Here is a 13,379-nt window from a genome sequence, read left to right as displayed (position 1 = left end):
TTCTTGAGCGTAGTACGTCGACCGCGCAGCCGACCTCTTATAAAAGCTATCCGCCGTTTCCTGATCGGGCTCTTAATGGATCAAGAAGACGGCATCGTGTGACCGGACACCATCGCAGTTTCGGCCTTCGTGTTATCGTGTCACCGTTCGTAATTGGTAATTGCCAGGGCCATGACTTGCAAATGGCTACTTTTGACCGCGGTCAGACAGGTCAGTGAAACAACGAGAAATCGGTGCACAGGGACGAACAACGTCGTAACCTCGTTAAATGTATTAATGATTACTTAATGTTGTTTCCTTCGGAAGACGTTAACGAGCATCCGTTCTTGTTTGAACGATGGAACAAGAAAGAGAAAGATAAGATAGCAGGAATAGAGAAATTAATATATGGATAACATTAGTCGATCCACGAAAAGTTCTAACATCGATGAGTCATTTCAGTTCGAAGAGCATATATATACACATATACGCACAATCAGCTCTCACTCTTACGTAATTTGTGATTATGAGATCTGGCCTCGTTTCTGGTGAGAAAGCACCCGTTCTTGATATCTGGCAAGACCTTTGCACCGTTGCCCTCTCGTGTAATCTGATTTGTTCGAGAGTCCACGGGATGATTTTTTTCTCCTCCATTTTTCCCGTTAGCGTCGATATGAGGCAATGTCTCGATAACGAACCAAACTTTTTTCTATTCCTCTTTGGATTGCTTCTACTTACAGACTCTAGATAGTACGAAGGTTTTATCATCCGGTTCGGTCGATAATTCAATTCCCTCGATAATCGACGAGAAAATTCCACTTCGGAAAAAATAAACAGTGTTACGTACGATTCTGTTCGATCGTGGAACACGGAGCTTTAAATTGAACAATTCCCTGCAAGAGATAAGGTAAAGTCAGGGTTGCTGCACCGGAGAGGCATGACGGCGAACGCATGCGCATCTTTTTCATGCGAGCAATGCGCCGCGAACTAGGGGGCTGCGCCACGCTGCGTGACGTCTGCGGTACCTGACCGGTCATTTACTGCCGACCAGCTTACGTCAAGTATTACCTTCTCTGCTCAATATACCAAAGTCATCCAATCGCCTCAAACTTCTACTTTTTCCGTTTATTTTGTTAAAACAGAAATTTCAAAAATAATTCAGAGTGATAAAGAAAATTTTAACGAGCACGCCTGATAAGGAAAAGAACATAATTTTCAAGCGTTATCGCGTTGCATTTTACCTGATGCGTTCACGGATGCGCGAGCGTGTGTGCAGGTGCACACTCGGTTGAAGCAGGATCGTCGGAGCATGCGCAGTTAATCGCGCGGGAACTCGAAGGTCACGCGGTACCAAGTGACGTCAATCGATAGCCGGCCGGCCGGTCGGTCGCTGCTTGCGGTCAAGCGTGGGACCCCGCCGCGGCGGTTTAAATGGTCGCCGGAATGCGGTTAAGCCTTTTTGCCATTCGCGCCGTAGTCGCGTTCGCCGCGGCGAGGGATACTACAGTGGCGTGTTACGCGGGCACCGTGCCCCCTTGGCATCTCTGTTTTCACTTCAATATCTTTGAAATATTTTCAACTTTGTACAATTACATTTCATATAATGATAACGATGATAACGATACGTAATACGTGTGTTATCGTATCATAGGAACACAAGGATACAGATAAGCGCTGTTATTTTAAAGCTGTAACGCTAACGCCGATAGGTTAGATTTTTTCGTGATGTAAAAAATAGCCATTTCGAATAGAAGGTCGAATAGAACGATGATTATCGCATCTTCTAGAACGTTTCAAGCTAGATCTTGTTGTCGAAGGTTCTGTCAGAAAGACTTTTTTATTATCTATTATCAAAGTTACTTATCTGCTATGTATTCAAAATTCAGTTTCGCTATATCTTACATGAATAATCAGAAACGATTAAAAGATTTTCGCTATTCATCTGTTTTAAATCTAATCTATATCCCGATTAGAAGATTTGATTCTATAAAGGTGTACTACCAAGAAATTGCGCTAATCGAGAAATACATACCGAGGAATTATCTTCCAATTGCCCCGGCGTTAGCGGGAATTTCGCATCGTAAAGTATCGCTTTGGAAATATCAATATTTGCATAATACATACGTAGGATAGTCTAGTCTAGTTGTAATTTCCTCGTCAAAGTTGAAGAAAGACCGACGATTTCCATGCACGTGTGTCATCCACGTGACAGCAATAAGGAACTTATACATTGTACTCTATTTTTGCCCGGTAGCACGTTTCACTCTTTGATCGAACGACGTTTATCTGCATTCGTGTGTGTATACGTGTGTTACGTGTAGCGCCAATTGCAGCTGCCTAGCGCCATTAATTACGTAAACCCCGGTAAGTACCGCGTAAACTTGGACATCGCGGAGGATAGGAGGAAAGGGATTCTCGTTACGGAAAGAATGATCGTTGAATTCTACGAAGTTATTTCTATTTGCTGAATCCCGGTGGTTTATGGTTTAACGGATTAATCATCCCGGTGAAAAATCAATTTTCTCAACGGAACACACGGTCAACTGATTCTTGGAAACGAATAGCCGCCTCAACGTCGAGGCATGTATTTTAGCGCGGAAACGCGTCGTGCTTAGAAATCGTTAGACTAGTCTGTCAGGCCTATTAAGAATCTTCATCGACTCTGTAATATCACGGCGCACGAAGGTCGTGCCAAGTCCTACTTTTATGCGCCGCAAACGTTGGAAAGTAAAATACGCGGTTGCAATATTTCTCTTTCCGTTCGTCGATGACAAGTTGAATTCGTAATTGACTGGAGCCATAGGAGTTTTTCTATGATCGTTAAATATTCAACGGAATATCAGATGCTAAGAAAGTTTTTATGCAAACACGATACCACATATTCGTCGTTAAGTATTATGAAAATCAGTATTTGCTAATTTATATATTATAACTTAATGATAATACCGATAAATACATATAACGCAGAAAACTTTTTTCATTTCTTTACTTTTTTTTTTAATTATCTGTATATTTCTGAATATTGCCTGTGCGACAAAATGATCATCACGCAGATTACTGGTTAAATTTCTGTATTACATTTTAGACATGAAAATGAAAAGGTTTTTATTCCATTTGAATGTAGAAGAAGAGTTTCGTAAGATCTGAATATTCCGTGTTTGACAAAGTTTTTTTAATTCGAGGCGCGAGATGCATGGAGTATCGTCAACCTGGTGTGACTTTCCCCTTTGTAGAATGTGTCACCGGGTTCTCAGCACCGATCCTCTCGAGTTTCCTCGTTGTAACGAGGAGTCAGGGTATATTGGTACGATCCTGCGATCCCCGGGACACATTCAACGAAGACGCCGGTTCGTCTTACGTCTGGACCTTCCTTTTTCGTGGTATTCGCACGCAACCCCGCCTAGCCTCTCCTTTTCCATCGACCAGGACTTCATTCCGTTGCTCATGCAAATTCTCCAGTTGAAGGTTCCTGGAAAATCGCGCGGCACGCTGGAACGCGAGCGGAGAACGGTCGTGCTCATAAAAATGTACGCGTTGTCGTCGGTATCGTCACTTCCAATGTGCTCGCCCGATTCTGGAATTCAGTGGGTGCAGCGTGCATGCACTTTAGATAGACGCACATATACGCGATAAGCTATAGCCTAAGTTTCGATTTCAGCGAATCGGCGAAAGCAACGTTCGAAGAAAGTCGATGGCGCGCAGCCACCACGAAATTCGCGGTATCATTTTCACTTTGACCATTTTCCTTCACGGTCTGAATCGGTTTGTGCCAGTTACGAACGGCTGGTCCGCCACAAAAGGAAATAAACGTCGTGTTCGATATAGTAAGAGCATTGATTTGATATCGAGAGCTGTTCAACACGTTTTATCTATCTCGTGCCGATTTTAGCCGCGTAACGAAACGAAAGTGGAAATACGGCGCCCGACCGCCCTGGTTTACTATTATTAAAATAAGTCTCTCTCTCTCTCTCTGTCTCTCTCTTACACACACACACACACATACACACAAAGTCCCCCTTCTGACTGACGTGGGTACTGCATTCTGATAATACTGAAATGCGGTTTCACCGAGAGCGCGTAACGGTCCTTGCGGTTATTGCAAAACAATTCAGCCTCGCGGTATCGGTTTTATACGCAGGTGGGTTTGGCATCTCTCGAAGGTATTAGTTAATATTCTACGTAAGTATAAGCTGTAAGCAATTATTTTCCCGCTCTCTTTCTCTTTTTCTTCGTTAAGACGTTTCATCGTGTTACCCCCACCGTGAATATTCGCAATAGTGGTTGGTTACTCTCGGTTCTTTCACCAAGATATCTATAATTATGCCTTTCCCTCGGGAGAGCAAGTAGGTGCCTATTTTTGTGCAGGAACTCCTCCGACGTTGTACGTATAAGTGCATCTCCGGCTGTGACGTAATTCATTCATTCATTCATTCATTAAGTTCGGCCGCGTGGGAGAGGCTGCTGCTCTGATAAGTATCGTAGTAAAAACGTTAGGTCACTCTTAGGACTTTTAGTTTTATCGCTGCTAATTTTCATTCCGCGTTCTTAAAATCGATATTCCGTTTCTTGCTTGATATAAAGCTTGAATTTTACCCCTCTTGATATGTCAAATTTGTAGAAGAATTGAAGTTGAATATAAAAGTTTACACATAGAATTTTCGTTACTAATGCAATTTATTGATTAGATTGTATATATTTGGAGTCGAAATTCGAAACATTTATTCCGCTTTGAATTCTTCTGTGAAATGAATTTTATGTGCTGAATTTTTGTAATTGATATTAATTACTGGTCATTTTATGCTGCTTTCGATACAAGAGAAAGAAGTACACATTAATAACCGATCATTTTTCTTCTGCATCAAATGTCTGGTCGACGAACCAGGATGCCTGCGCCACCTCTGTAACAAGAATTAGGAGGTTGGTTGCCGAAATGTCAGACAAGTAAAACTTGATTCGGGAATGCCGACCGGCATCAGCGGCGACCAGAGAACCTTTTTCTTTTTACCATTTTTGTCCTCCCTCCTTCTCCGTAGCACACTCTATACCACAATTCCCCTCTCTGCAATACAAAAATAGCGAATTATCAATTTTAATTTCCATCGGGAGTTTTATCAAATGTATATTCTGATGACGAACCGTTCAATCTTTTTAAGGATAAGAACTTGTATAGAAAGTTCGAAGTTTTTACCCGATGCTGCAAGCAAAATAAGGCAGGAGACAGAAAACCCTCGTAGGAGCAAATACCGCGTTGGCCAATTAAAAATTCGAAATTGATTAGATCGTAAGAAAGAGAGGGCATAACGAAAGGAGAGAGGGAATGTTGGCGGTTCGCAAGTTCTCTCTCACGTTCCTCCCGCGCACCGTAGTCCCCGATACGGCACTCCTTCCTCTTTACTCGATCGCAATGGCATGGCATGGCGGCAGCACGGCGGTTGTCCTCTTCTTATTGCATTTCTCGTTCTTCCGAGGCGGCGTGCCAGACTCGCTCCTCTCTCCTTCTCTTTCTCTTCTGTCCTCTCGACTCGATCGAATGAGAAACAGAGAAGAATATGTATAGCCAAAGACAGTCTTCCAGAGTGAACAGAGGATGGAAAGAGTGGAAGAGTGGAATCGAAGAGGGGAGAAAAGAAAGGGAAGAGAAAGGAAAGAAAAGATGGAAGGAAAGAGACAGATGTAAGAACGGCGAGTAACTGGCATTTTCTGTGAGTCAATCGAGCCAGGAAAAAGACGATGGAGGAGAGACGTCTTTCCGTATCTTCTCCTTTCCCCACGTCTGTATTCCATAGATACAAAAGTGGTATCGATGACGATGCGTCAGTAGCGCGGAAGTCGTCGTCAACGTTCGTCTAGCGCGATATATGTGACGGTTCACGCGAACGTCGATGACGCGATGTGCATCCCGTTTCGTGGGCGGATCTCGTCTCGTGGGCAGAGCTTAATGGTGTCTGGTCACCGGGTCGTTTCCTGGCTACTATCCCCCAGATACGTCTGCCGTATTTCGTATCTCGCGTAGGTTGTTATCCATGGTAGTATCTCGCGGCATGCTTTCCAAGTGCATCCGTGTACTCGCGCGAACACACGGGGCGGATACACAGTGGAGCCCGGAGACTCCTCGTAATTGGACTTGGCCGTCGGATAGTAACGCGTTATGGTCTGTGATTTTTTTGAACGAGCTTTACCTGTTCGCTACGTACTTCGCTACCTTCCTCCGGTTACTCTTGCTCCGATTCGAACAAAGTAGAACAGAAAACGCCAGCGGGTCTTTATGAATTTGTCGATAGCGAAGTAAACTGGCAGATGTGCGTGGGTGGTGGCTCGTCGTGTTGGATCGTTAATGTTACCTTTAAATCAAAGGGGTTGTCTGAGTTGGTATTTAGAGTAGAGAGTTGTTAGTCGGAAGAATTTAACGAGTTCGCTCGCCAGGCAATTAGAAAATTCGTCTCGGAGGTATGTCTCGGCGCCGCTGGCTGGCGAACATCGTGTGTATCGTCGAGCACAAGGAGAAAATCCATGGATCGTTCGGCTTCTTGCACGCAACGCGCCGATTTCTGTGTCCCCCGCGAACCGTTTCTCGCGTGGAACGCGATGCCGCCGCGGTGTTCCGTGACTTTCGAGCCGTCGACCGGTACCTGGTGAGAGAGAAAGAAGGCATTTTGCACGTCGTGCGCGCGCGCGCCCTCACTTTCGTAACTGGAGTGGATGAGTCGCCTGGTAGTACGAGGCATTAGCCGCGAGCGCGCCAGAGTCTTGGGCACGACGAGATTTATGGCTTCGCCTCCTATACGGATGTGTACATCGAGTGACCAGGAAGAGAAACGTGCCGTCACGTTCGCATATGTGGCTCCGCTTAAAGGGATTGTCATCTCGGGATAGTTGGAATCGTGGGGTTCGTTTTTGGGCACAGAATTCCACGAAAAGTAATTTCATGCCGTGCTCGTCACCAAATGCTTTTTGCTTTGATATCGCTGGAATTCAGTCTGCCCAAGGTTACAGAACCATCGAGCAAATCGTCCAACTGGGACAGTGTTACGCCACGAGGCTCAGTAGAGATCATATTTTCAACCGATGTTCGTTAGACTAAGCGACTTTGTTCGTCAGAGCTCTCGATGCGTGCAGTATGAATTTTCGAAGGAGACTTTTTACATGCGACTGTTCAGTTAGAATTGTCGAATGTGACTGATCATCTTGGACCGATTCTTTGTCTTTCGGGGAGACAACCTCCACTACGCTAGGATCACGCCAACGTTCGCACCGATGATCACGTAGGCCAATTCCTTTGTGAGATGAAATAACGGTCCCAATCGACGGTTCCAGAACTCGCTGCTTGGTGACAACTATGCGCTCGTCGATACATTGTATGTTTTTCGTCGGATAGATAAGAGGATATGTCTGCGACGCTGGAGGACCGCGAGCGAGGGTTGGAAATACGATCTCTACTTAGCTTCGTGGCGTAACAGACAGGAAAAGAAAATGATAGAAGTCGCTTGTCGAATTTGTGTTTTACGTATTTAAAAGTCGACACGACGTTCGGGTGTAATCTGTGCACGTTTTAAATGGTCTTTGCTGTTATTATCTTGTTCGTCGAAGCTCTCGTTGAAAATGTTATGCGATCTCGAGAAAGTTAATGATCCATGAATGACGAATTAGCGCAACACTCTGCTCAGAGTTCGCGCGGGTCACTACGGATGCAGAGCACTCGTACAGATTTCTAGCGGAGTTCACATAGATTTCTCTTATCTGTTGTGCGAAGTAACGGGTCATCGGACATTGGGAGACCTACATATCGTGTGGCGTGTCTGAGAAACTCGAGTGCGAAACTGCGATCTTTTTTCTATACGAGTTAGTGTCAATGAGAGTGACGAATCGGTATTTGACTGCTGTACAGATTGAATCACGTGCCACGTATCGTACGGCTGAGTTGACTCTCTAGCTACAGTACCGATGGTACGTTATCTGCTTGCTTTCCCCTTGGACTATAGGCTGTAATGGAATTTTCACGCCCTTCTCGCTGCATACGGACAGATTAGCAAGCGCGTTTATGCACGTGTATCTCAAAAGAGCGCATGCTCTCCTCCGCATTGTGCTATAATTTTTTCAATTCTAGCTCGTCGGCGATAGTGATCGTTGCCTCGCGTAACGGAACCACCTAACGCCGAGCTTGGCTAAATTCCATACTTTATATACAGACTTCTCGCGAGTCCAGTTCGCGAGCCTCCCGGACACTTGTCTCAGTTATCTGCGAACGGGATCAAAGAAATTTATATACGGTACGTTCACTTCCAAAGCGAGCGTGCCGCACGCGTGCTACACGCAGGGTTACCGCGTTCTGCGCATTGTGTTTTCTCCCGGGCGAGAGGTGTACCTCCCCTCGGAAAATATTCGGCCAGCCAGACGGGTGTGCCGCGCCCTGTGCGAAACATACAAATCAAAACGCGTAATCAGCCAAAAGGGATTTGTCGGGAAAAAATTGCAGGACTTTCATCCGGATACCCGACGTTCGAGGGTGTGCGGAGCAGAGAGATAGGAAAATGGAGACGAGAGAGACAGCTTTATACGGTTCAGTCTAAAGAAGAGAAAGAAGAGAAAGGAAATTCATCCCTTCTCCTGGTTTTTTGAAGCTCGCTCCGCAGGCAGACAGCCGAAGCGACCGTTCGATATCACGAAAACCTCTCCCCTCTCCTCGTGTCTCTCTTGTCTCGCGGTCGCCTATCCCAACGAGAGAGGAGAGCCGATCGATTCGCGTCGACGTACTACTATGGCCTGCTTACACGGAGAGCACTGACCCCCAAGGTCGCTCTTACACGGCTGCACGTGCTGCCGCGAATTGACGTTACCACCCTTTCCTTCTTCCGTCTCCCGCCAATCTGCCCCTTCCCCCGTCGAGCATCGCAACGTGGTCGACTCGCGGTTCACACCGTACACCGTCATCGCTACCCCTCCCCTCTTTTTCGCGCAGCAAAATTGCTTCTCAAAGTTTCCTCTCGTCGCAGCGTCACGTCGCGTCGCGCCTCTTTCTGGGCCGCCGACCTCTTCCGCAGCCTCCTCGCGCGCGCCCTCTTTTGCAGACGTGGCCATGCATTGTCACATACGTGTACACTGTACACGTAGTACGTGCGTTCCTCGCCATGTCGTGTTTCTTCCATTCGTGTCCTCGTCTCTTTTGCGTGCGATTTACGCCTCTTCCTGACTCGGTTTCTGCTTCTGCTAATTTTGGACGAGTTTCAGCCCAAGCTCGTTGAGTGGGATAGGTTGGGAGAGGATGACGACGCTCTCTTTGACGTTCGTGATTCCGTTTGTAGTCATGTTTGGTAGGTGTGTTGGGTGTGCGGATGTTTGCAAGAATCTCGCAGATTAATTCCGTTTTAGGTGTGAGATTAATTTGGTTTGGGTTGAATAGACGATGAATTTCGATGTTCATTTGTCAATTTTCTTAATCGATAGACGATATTTTATAAATCTTTAAATAGTCGGTTCTGTTTTAAGAGTAGTCTTTTTACTGATAAATGTCATTATTTTTAAATCTTGATCGTAGTTTTACTCGCATATTCAAATATGCTAAATAGTCAAGCTGGAAATCTTTCATAGTGCGTCACACGTATATATTTCATGTTAATGTCTGATACAAAGTTGGCGCATCAGACATGTAACGTGTGATAACTACATGACTCTATGATCTATATTTAAATCTTTTCGTTATTAAACTAAAGTCAATCACAGAAATTGATCTAGCAAGACAACTCTTATTTATTATTTATTTATTTTATTTTTATTTATTTTAACCATTTATTTTGTCACAGCAAGTAACTATACATGAACTGTCGAATGAAAATGACCACCAGTTCGATAGCGAAAACGTAACCGTGCACAATTCGAGCGAACGTTAAAATTCTCGTTCTCCATTAAAGACTCGTATTAATGCCAATAGTAACATAATTCCTGGCTACGATTCACAGTCTTTCGTCAAATACATATATCGATCAACCTTGTTCAATTAGCGATTCGATGGTCTCGACTTTTCGACTGCTGGGTCATGCGACAGAAGAACGAAATACGAGACACTTCCTTCCTCGCTGAGAAACATTAACACCTTGATTTGCGCACGAATTTCGTATAAATTATCTGTACAATGGAAGTGGCGCTTATTTCGGCGCGATATATTGCAACGTATGAGTCACTCACAAAAATAAAACTGATCGATCTCACTTTCTAAAAATTTGTTAATTATAGCCATTCTTTATAGCGACTTTACCATTTTCAAGTTACATACAAATTATTAATAAATTTATGTGATTATCGTCGTTATTATTAGATACAAACTATAAATGTTCTTCGATAAGAATGGAGAAAATAGAGAAGAGCGGGTAAAAGGAATGTAAATCAAAGTGAAACAGAAATAGGTGGCACGTGGGTCGACGAGTATGATGTCGGGTGCTATTCCAGTGGAAAAGAGACGAGACCAAAGGGGAAGTGGTTCTCGCGACTCGCGACCCTCGGTGTTCCTTCTATAGTTAGTTTAGAGTTTAGGTGGCTCCTGTGGTTATTTTTAGAAATTTCGCGCCTTTTCACAGTTGCTCACCGTCGACCTGGCGGCACGCCAGTTTCGGGAAGATTCGTGCGTCTGGCCTAACCGGTACGATGATACACGTGCAAGCGGCGTGTATGTCTGTGAAACGGAGGCGGAGGGTTGCTGCGTTCGTTGCCTTGCACACGGACATACGCGCTACGTATGCGGCGTCTCTCCTCTCGTTTGGCTTCTTCCTCGTTCTTCGAGAGACTCTTTCCTCTTGGCCCCGTTCGACACTTTAAATGGATTCAACTCCAGCCTCTGATTAATATTTCATCCAGCGATGATTTTCAATTTGGGTCAGTTATTCGAGTTCTTAGTAGAATTGGCGTTCAAATAAAATCGATGCATTCGTTATTTATTTGCATGTGTTGGAATCAATCGACCCTGGATGGTCGTGTTGTATTGGAACGGATGATAGGCGTGTGATCTAAAGGAGAAAAGTTTTTTTCTCGGTTTGTCGGGCATTAATTAAAAGTTCACGCTGCGATTGCAGCGGCCAGGTAAAGTGAAACCGGAAGACGCGGCTGGATGTTTTGCAGGCCGAGCGTAACGTGTTCCAAGATATTCTACATATAGCTAGGAATTTTTGTAATTTAAATCGATAACTGACCGTCTGTATTTTGTGTAACGAGACACAGTCTCATGGAAGCGGATAGTAAAATTCGACAAGGTTTAGCGAATCCATTGCGAGTGATTGAACTCAACGAAACGAAACAAGCGAAGAAAAGAAAAAAGAAAACAGGAAAATGGTAGAATTAACGAGCTCTTCCTCTGCCATATCGGAGAGAAACTTGTGATTTTATATTTAAGGCCAAGTTCGTTTCACATCCGATCTCGGAACATCTATATATTTCGCATCTTCATTTCTCTCGTTGCAGATAAAATACCGAAATCGTAAAATAAGTACTATGTGTAACTACATATAAGTCGGTTCACATTAACAGAATGATGTATGAAAGTGCAGCGATCGTAAAGTGAGCGGATCGGATTCAGGCGAGAGAAACGTACTTCCTCACCGTGAATCGACTTTACGCTTCGAATCGACGATGTACTTTTCATCGTTGGATTCCTTTATTAAACCATCCCTTCCCCGCCATTTGTTACACTAACCTTGCCATTACATACTAATACACGTTTATTCGGCATCGAACGATACACACCGGGTATTTATTAAATGTCGCAAAATACGGTTTACACGCCGATGTTGTCCGGAATTCAATTATAAATGTATTTACGAGCGTTGCCCGGTTAATGGTTCGTTTTATGAACGAGCTGTTGCGGAACGAAATTTATCCGTAAATCGACCGCACGTAATCGAACCGCTATACAGACAGACAGATAGAGAGAGAGACCGATATACGAAGAGAAAGGCTTCCTGTCGCGAAACGCGCGTCGACATTGAGCGATTGTATCCCGAACGTTGTCCTTGAGGAAAGAGTTACGATCCGTATCCGCGGTAGAGAGGAATCTGGACCAACCGGATTTCCACCGATTGTGCCAGACGCTATGGATGACACAGTTTGCAGAAACGCCCACGGTGTCGTATGTCCCTTCGAACGCCTCCGCAACGGTGGCCACGTGCTTTCAAAGGATAACCGTTACCATATCGATCTTCCTTTTTTCTGCTCTAATAGGGTAGGAACCCTACCTCCTCCAGTAGATTAGAGCCCCCACCAAAGCTTCCACATCTTAAGATTCCATCTTGTACTTTGCACGGAATAATGAAACTTATACGTACATTACGAGGCTCCGTTGGTTAGACAACGAGAGAATGAGAAAATATCGTGTACTTTAGGCATAGCAGGAAAAGATATCAAAGCGAGAAGATAATTCGAATCGCTATCACGCTACTGATTTATGATAATTACAACTGAGGATATTAACATTAATGAGATTTTTCTTTTAATGGGAAATTATATCCTCGTAGAATGATCGTCGAGCTGTTTGTCATGCTATTAATAACGATGTAAATATATTTATACGCAGATTGCTTAAAAACTGTTGCTAAGAAAAATTGGCAAATAAAATAAATTACATAGCTCGACTCGAATATCTTTCTGACCCACATAATCCTATTTTACTCGGTTCTCTTGCGGCTCGTACGCAACGTCTTCTATCGTGGCAAAGATAGACCATAGTCTATTTAGTCTGGCTCGTAACCGGCAGGGAATCTCTCGAGATAAACGATATCGATGGCATCCGGTTTGGGTTCAGGGTCGATTCGAAGTTAGCTCACTCTCACGTGACACGATCTCTTTCCGTTGTCCGCAGTCAGCCTTCACCCTGAATATAGGATTGCCGAGGTGAAAACAGAGCCGAGCTTGTTCCGTCCCGACTAATTAGCGACGTTTCACGGCTGTCCGCGAACGCTAACTGCTTCTCCAAAGAAAAAATACTATCGGCGTATCTCGCAGCATCTTTGCAACTCGTGCGGGTGACACTGTCCTTCGGTAAATCGCCTTGATTCTCTGATTGCACTCAGCCTTAATTCGAATAGGCAGAAATGGGATTGTCTCTTTTTGTGCTACATTCAAAGTAGATTTCTTGCGAACGGTATATGTATTTAACTAGTAAAAAATTAATTGTTAACATAAGTCTAGATACTTAGTAGTGAAATGTTAATCTATTGTCTTATTAAATATTAGGTTGTCAGAGATGTTTCTTTCGTTTTATAAGGAATTAATACACGTACAATGTTTTCTGTTTTATATTAGTTTATTGAATTACGCACGAACGTAATAATAGAAATAGAACGAAATGGATCATACCTAATTCAATAAAATAATATAAAACAAATTGTCGTTCATCTATTATCACCTTACGAAACGAAAGA

The 13,379-nt window shown here is 44.1% G+C and overlaps 1 protein-coding gene across 3 annotated transcripts in view; it reads left to right on the top strand.

The window, feature by feature from the left end:
* The window catches only part of LOC132907089 (transcriptional regulator Myc-like), a 38,271-nt gene that overhangs the window by 11,894 nt on the left and 12,998 nt on the right, over positions 1 to 13,379 (top strand). The window lies entirely within an intron of this gene.

This window comes from Bombus pascuorum, chromosome 5, assembly GCF_905332965.1.
Source record: "Bombus pascuorum chromosome 5, iyBomPasc1.1, whole genome shotgun sequence".
In the NCBI taxonomy this organism is placed as follows: Eukaryota; Metazoa; Arthropoda; class Insecta; order Hymenoptera; family Apidae; genus Bombus; species Bombus pascuorum.
Note: the sequence above shows the minus strand (reverse complement) of the source record. Positions and strands in the feature narration are given on the sequence as shown.